The sequence below is a fragment of the Phasianus colchicus genome, chromosome 2, assembly GCF_987193195.1.
Source record: "Phasianus colchicus chromosome 2, bPhaCol1.hap1.1, whole genome shotgun sequence".
Taxonomy (NCBI): domain Eukaryota; kingdom Metazoa; phylum Chordata; class Aves; order Galliformes; family Phasianidae; genus Phasianus; species Phasianus colchicus.
In genome coordinates this window covers 43676953-43684223 of record NC_143437.1, presented here as the reverse complement: position 1 = coordinate 43684223, position 7271 = coordinate 43676953, and positions in this window count along the sequence as shown.

Below are 7271 nucleotides of genomic sequence, written 5' to 3'. Positions count from 1 at the left end.
GAGTATCTTGTATAAACTTTTTTAGCATTGTTCACAAATGCCTGTAGAATATAATGATTATATGTCATTCAAATCTGAGATGTTTAAGGGAGCATATGAGGGGACAAACCACATCTCAGAGAGTAGAAAGGAACTGGAATGACTTCCTTGGCTAGCTGATGGAACAGTTTTCAGGCAGGCGATAGGACTAGCTTACAAAGTGTGTTTCCAAGAAGCTTATGTTTTTTCATGGTTCAGAAACCACGGAGCAGTTTGACAAGTGAATAGAGTAAACCACCCTCCAAATTTGCTTAGACCGTTAGCTTTATTTTAAGAAACTTGCCTGTTTCTGGACTAGGATCTGTCCTAAATGTTGTAGGCTTTATGATAAGCTTTCCTTACGGAGTTTGAAAACACAATAATTGAGAAATAAATAATCATTTCTGTCCCCATCATAAACTGTAAAGGAAGTGTCATCTATGCTTAAATACCACTATCTTAAGAGTTTCCTTCTAATTACTATGTTTCTGAATGTGTCTGTGGTTCCTTTCTCTTTCTTTATGTTGGCAAATAACCCAGTTAAATGTTAAGAAATGTGAAGTTCAGCTATGGAGAATGTTATGGGGCAGGAAAGAGATTTTGATATTGAGTTTGACAAAATTAGGAGAGATGTGGTCTTTTCACTTAAAAATATAAAATAATATGAAAATTGTGAATGATAACAGAGAAGTAAAAAAGAATAGGTGGGTAGATGAAGTGCCTTGGAAGAAGGAGCAGTGGGAGTAGAAGCAACAGCTGAAGAAAGGAGGTGCTGTGAATGGGTGAAAAATGTTGCTGCGTCTCATAAAAAGGGGTGGAAAACTTGAATTTATGAATTTATATGAATAGGAAATCAGTGAAAAAAGGCTGTAGAAGAACTTGGTGGAAACGAATAAATGACCAAAGGGTGAATTCAGAGGCAGTGTTTTGTAAAGATGAAGTCCTAGCGATTTCATAGGGTAACTCTCCTTCCCTCACCCTTTCTCTTGTTTCACATGGAGAAGGGTAATCTGTCATTTATTTATATTTAAAATTTAACTATCCCATGTGTGAGATGGAAGTGAGAGCTGGTCATGTTTGGCTTCAAAGTCAGCCACAAGTATAGAGTCCTCTGAGAAACCGGCTATTTGCCAGTCCTCTAATATTATACACTGACAGCACTATGCTGTGGCAGTCTAATCTTCTTTGGGACCCATAAAGTGGCCTGGTTACAAGGCCAAGCTGCCTGTTTTAGTTTGGTCTTCCCTGAACACCGACTTTAAGCATAGGAACTGTGCTATGAAGCAAAAGTGCACTGGTGTAACTGCAACCACGGAGCCTTCTGAAATAGTGAGCATATGTCCTTCTGGTTTTCTGCTAGTGTGCTGGCCCCAGTAAAAGGAATGTACCTTCCGAAAATATCATCTCAGAGGCAGACAGCACTGTGTTCTCCCAGGGGCAGATCTTAGAAGCAAAAGAGAGTACTACTGAGCAAAATCCTTATTTTTGCTTTTAATTTAAGGAATACTCGTTTGGTTAAGCTTGGGCTGGATGGCTTTCAAATACAAATCCTCCAGGATACTTTAGGCGAACCTGATATCCTCTTTGAGTCAGACTAGTCTCTTAAAATGCAGCAGGACCAAAAAAGGACTTGTGATTAAGGAGACTGCACATCCTTGGTGTCCTGGAAGCATTCCAGGGTATGAGATGATATTTCAGTCCTTTGCATTCCTAAGAATGTCCTTTTGTCCCATGAAAGGCTGACATCTTCCTGTGTCATAACGAAATGATGAGCCAGAGAGGGAGGTGTCTGTCTAACGAATCAATCTGAAGACCAACTATCAGGCTCCTGGTAGGCTGATTGACTGTTGCTTTTCTGGGCTCACGGAGGAAGGGGTGTCAGAGCTCCGATGCTAATCCCTGTCATTTGGGTGCCCCCTGTTGGCTGATCTGCCAAGTTTGTGATGCACCTAGAGTTAGCCTTACAAGAGCCAAGAGCTGAACGCAACGGAAAGAGAGGTTAAAGTAGTCAGGACTAAATGACAAAATAATCTTTTTCCCTTAATTTGACACTAAGTGTGTTTGTTGTTGTTGTTGTTTTCCTACAAACCCTATATGGTTTAATTTTAAAAGGGTTTGTGACCAGAGTTAGTTTTTGGTATGCTATGTTGGAAACTGGCAGCTACTTACATTTTTGGTTCCGATTTTTTTTGTCAGTGGCTTTTTTTTGCACACAAAAGACCTTGTGCCAAAATCATTGCCCTTTTTTTTTTTTTTTTTTTTTTTAAGGAAAAAATACCCACCTTTTCTAAAAATCACTCTTGTATGAAGCAACTAAATCAAAACATTCAGTTAGGTAAACTGTTCTCTGTTCTTAGGTAAAGCATATAGAAATGCGAATGCCAGGTCTCCCATCAGCTATTCAAGTATAAATTGCAATTCAGCAGGTGGTAACTCCAGCTAACTAACTGAGGGCAAAATTGAGGCATTTCTTCTATAAAATAACTAGAAAGGATAAAGTATTTTTCTGCCACGGTGACATAAATCCCCATAGTTCCTTCTTTAGGAGTACAGGAAAACTTTTCTGCTAAACTGGAGGGCCATCTCCCTCAAGATTGTCAGGCAGATAGGGCTACCAGAAGATACTTAGGAAAAGTATATAAGCACAAGGCATGTACAGTATGATCTTTCCTTTGATGAATGTTCTCATCACACACGAGCCACCATTTTAAAGACTATTACGCAGAGTTTGCTGCTAGCTCTACCATGTCCATACGGTTTGTCTTTTCTATGTTTTGGCTAATAGATTATAAGCAGCACAGTGAACTAATCTTCCATTCTGGAGCCAATTCCAGTTCTGTTTTCACAACTAGGATCTTCACCTGCTCCCCTCCCTCCTTGCCATGGCATGTGAGCAATTCACACCCAAAAAGTGCTCTCTGACCTACCTCAAGACAGCTGTTTGCAGTTGTCTTTTGATGAGATGCCTGATGACTGTTGACCAGCTGTTCAGAAAGTTGCTAGTTATGGACAAAAATAATCTTCAGTGAGGTTATGCGATGGGGAAATAGAGGGAATGACTGCCTTTTTTATCCCTTCAAGCACACAGCAGGGATAGAAAGAACCCCCTCCAGAGCTCCATGCTGTAGGATTACAGACTTCAAAGTAATGACCATACTAACTTAGAAGTCAATCCTACAATCTTGTCTGACCACATTTAAAGGTCTGAAAGTGACATTTTTTTCAAGCTTCAGTAGACTTATGGGGTCAGGAACAATGCAAGATGCAGACCTTCCCCAGACCTCCAATTTAATGTGACCATGAGGTAGAATGGAGACAAGAACAAAACATTTTAAGGGAAAACAATGAAGGCAGGGGATGAAGGGAGGTAAGATGGAGAGCAGTGTTCTGTTAGGAGGAGAGCCAAGTAAGAAACTTCAAGCTGTCAGAAAGGGCATGTTCTTCTCAGAAATTGTATTGAAGGCCAAAAGGATAGGATAAACAATAATGATGTTATACAGTTTTAAATGGAACACACAGCCCTGCCTTCTAGGCATTCCAGCAACTCTCTTTGTGGCTGTGCCCATATGTCGTGCATTTCACCCCAAAACAGCCAGCTAATTTGATCTACTAATCAGTGGTGATGTGAGAACTTTACAGCAGCTCTTGACTGCAAAGAACAAAGGTCATGATATAAGGCAAAATTACTTTTGTAGGAGAGAAATAATACATAGAAATAGGATACTGGTCTGTGCCCAGCAAAGGTAATGAAAAAAAAAACAACTAACATGTAAACTAGCTATATGCATGGATTCTTTCTGTCCAACGTGTGCCAGTTTGTTGCATTCGCAGATGGTGTATCAAGGGAGCCCCAATGGCCAGTTACAGCAATTCCTGTACTAATGTGAACAGAGCCTTTGATTTCATGGTTCAAAATAAAATGACCCAAATATAATTACACAAGCTTATTAATTTATTTGCTATGGGTCGGTAACCCTTCATAGTCTGTAGTGCCGGTTACAAGAAGGGCCAAGAGGATTAAAGCTTGAATTTAGCACAGTCTGATTCCTATATGGAAATTGGAAGAAACGAAGCACTAAATTGCATGTTGTATGATGATATCTTATTAAGGAACAATTAATACACAACTTTGAAAACTCCAAATTCATACTGAAAGGAGTGGTATGAACAGTATCATGAAGGATTAAACTGAGTGATGTCTATGTTCTGGTTATGCCTACATATCCAGTTCTGGAAACATGGATAAAGCTTGAAGTTACAGATAGCTAGTTGTGGTCAATATAATATGTTCTGTCTTTCTGCAAAGAGAAATTCTACAATGGCACTGGCAGCATTACTAGCATATTTACTAAAGTCAGGGAACTCTATAAAGGATGGCAGCTCATGTTCCTTCTGAATACATTTTGTCCTAAGGGCTCTGGGAGCATTTCAGATTATCAGTATAGAGAAGATTCTGTTTCCATGTAGTTGAAAGGGAGATTGTTCATTTAGTTTACTTCTATTCCCTGTGCATTAGGCTGCTTCTATGCAAGGTGTGTGCATTGACTGAATTACCACTGTCTAAACAGAACTTGTTGTATTTGGGTGTTTAACTGAGACAAAGAGGCTGTTCCGTACAACTACAAATATAAAGGGAGTTATGCATTTGGCCTGTCCTGTTAGGTACAGTCAAACATGTGGTACTCTTAGAGAATTATTTGTGTGTGTCAGAGTGGAGAAGTCACCGGATCTATGCACTGATGTGATACTGTGCTTTTATGATGTGCAAAAGATGGTACTGCAGGCACTGTGGCAGGGAGACTGGAACCTGATGATCCTTGAGGTCCCTTCCAACCCAAGCCATTCTGTGATTCTGTGATCATTTAGGCCTAGAGGTTGCCAGAATATTCACACAGAGTACCTCACAAGAGGACATATATAGACTACTGTAGACTTGATTTGAGCCAGAGACTGGGAAGTGAGGAAACTTCACTCTGACTCAAACTCCTCAAGCCACCTGTCATGGGCTTTTGTTTTAAAGGTGATGCAAAACCTTACCTTGATTACCTCGTGTTTCTTCCTTGAAAACCATTTTGATGTGATTCAAAATCAAGGGGAAAACTTCAGCAGATATAAAAGTTAAATCTCAGTCATTTATCCTCCAAGTATTTTCTCTACTCATTTCATGATGCTTATGTCACTGTTAATAGTAGTCCATGACTATGGCATCAGACCAAAAGGCACCTTATCTCTGAGCAACAATCTGGTGGCATCCATAATATTGGCCTGCTCATAAGCTTAATATTACATAACAAGTCTAATTAACATTCCACAGAAGTAGAAGCTATGATGTTGAGCCCTTTTAGGTAAAGAAGATCTCAGCCTGGATCTCATTTCTGGGAATTATGCCTTTAAAGGAGTGTTTTAACTAATTTTCCAGAATTTATACTGTATTCTTTTGTTGAAGTGCATACAGGAAGAGGGGGATGGCTACTTTCAAACTACAGCAGCAAGCATGATTATTTGCAGATCTTTTCCAGCCATATGCTAGAATTAAGAAAAGCCTGGAAAACAGTGATGTCTCTAGCCTTTTGATGGAGAAAAACCTTGCTGTAAAATGTTTGTTCTACTTTTTAGAGGATCTTTACTTTTAAGGTAAAGATGATGCATTTGTCTAGGGTAATAAAACAGAAAGCTGCAAGTGATTATTGGAATTCTTACAAGTTTATTCTAGAAATGTAAGGAGTCAGGGCACGGCTTCAGAAGGAAAGAAAAAAATGACCCTAGCCTTCTCTCAGCACTGAAATGAAACCCAAACTTATTTCAGATTAATTTTATAGAAGGAGCCTAATCAAGTTTCTACTCATGCATGACATTTTGTCAAGTCCTTTCCTTGCTAGTGCTTTTCTCACTGGATACAATCAAATTTAACCTTCATGGGTTGCATAGAACCTTCTCCAAATTCCTAGCCCAGGATTTTAGGACTTGCTTTCCTCATTCTGAAGGTTCTATTACTGCATCCCTACCTTTCATCAGCTTCTAAGTGTGATCTCCCTTCCACAGCATCTGAATGCAATAATAACCTGTTAGGAAGGGATGGAATCCACCTGCCTAGAAGAGGGCACTTTTTGGCAGCAGGCTATTTCTCTGAATTTGTTATGTGATAAATGTTCTACATATATTTTTTCCCTGCAGCCTGTAGTTTACTTCTGAGGTACAGCTCATGTGCAGCTGCTGATGATCTCATAGTGCCATGGTCGTAACTCTTCTTTCTACTGCATTATATAACTTGTCAGCAAGACATGATGGCAGCAGTGTCAGAGTTGAATTAAAACATCATAAAGAAGTGAGGGGCTGGAAATAAGATTATGCTGATTACAATGCCAAATCATAGGAGAAATGTTCCTCTGATTACTATCAGGGCACAGTTGAGGTGTCCAAGAGATATAGAAAGAGGGAGATGCTATAAAAAATCTTGGTCTCTTTTAAATAACATGTAGGAACTTAATTCCTAATATGCTTTTGTGAGTAGCACTGCTTGAATCCAACAAGCAACTGAAATGATGCTTATAAAAAAGTAGACTGTTGAGGTCTGGAAAAGGGAAGGAGGAAAAGCAGTCTACTTAAGGTCTTATTTGAAATGCATGAACCATTTCTGACATTTATAACAATTATAAAAAGAACTTAGTTCCAGAAGTTCTAGGAACATAGCTAGTTAATCATTTAAGTGTTTCATCTTGAAAGACAAGACCAAACTATGAAGTAAAACAACACAAACAGTTAACAACCAAATGGTCATCACTGTGAAGGCATCTAGAAAATGTCTTCTAGAACATCTAGAAAATTAAGACTGTTTCTTTCTGTCCCTGGCCTGCTCCTGTTAAACTGTGTGCGTGGCATCTGCTACACCGCTGTTCTTGTGTTTTATACCTGAAGGCCTAGATTCACCACCAGTTTATTTCTTTCTTATGCTAGGGTAATTCCATTGATCTCAGTTAAATAGTGAAGTTATTCTGGAATGACAGAATATTGATTTCAAAAATTTATCTTTTTTACAGTCCTTATCACCACCTTTGATTTATTAATGGTGTGCTTCAGTGGTTATGGTTCCTAAGAATTAAGATGGCCATATCACCAGATAGACAACAATACTTTTCTCACTTTTTATTGTGTGTGTGTGAGGGAATCCCTCCTGTTTTATTCTCTGTTTTCATCCTGTCTAGGTTCCAGCTTGTGTCCTGCATCAGTGTTAGTTCACTGTACGTGAGATAAGA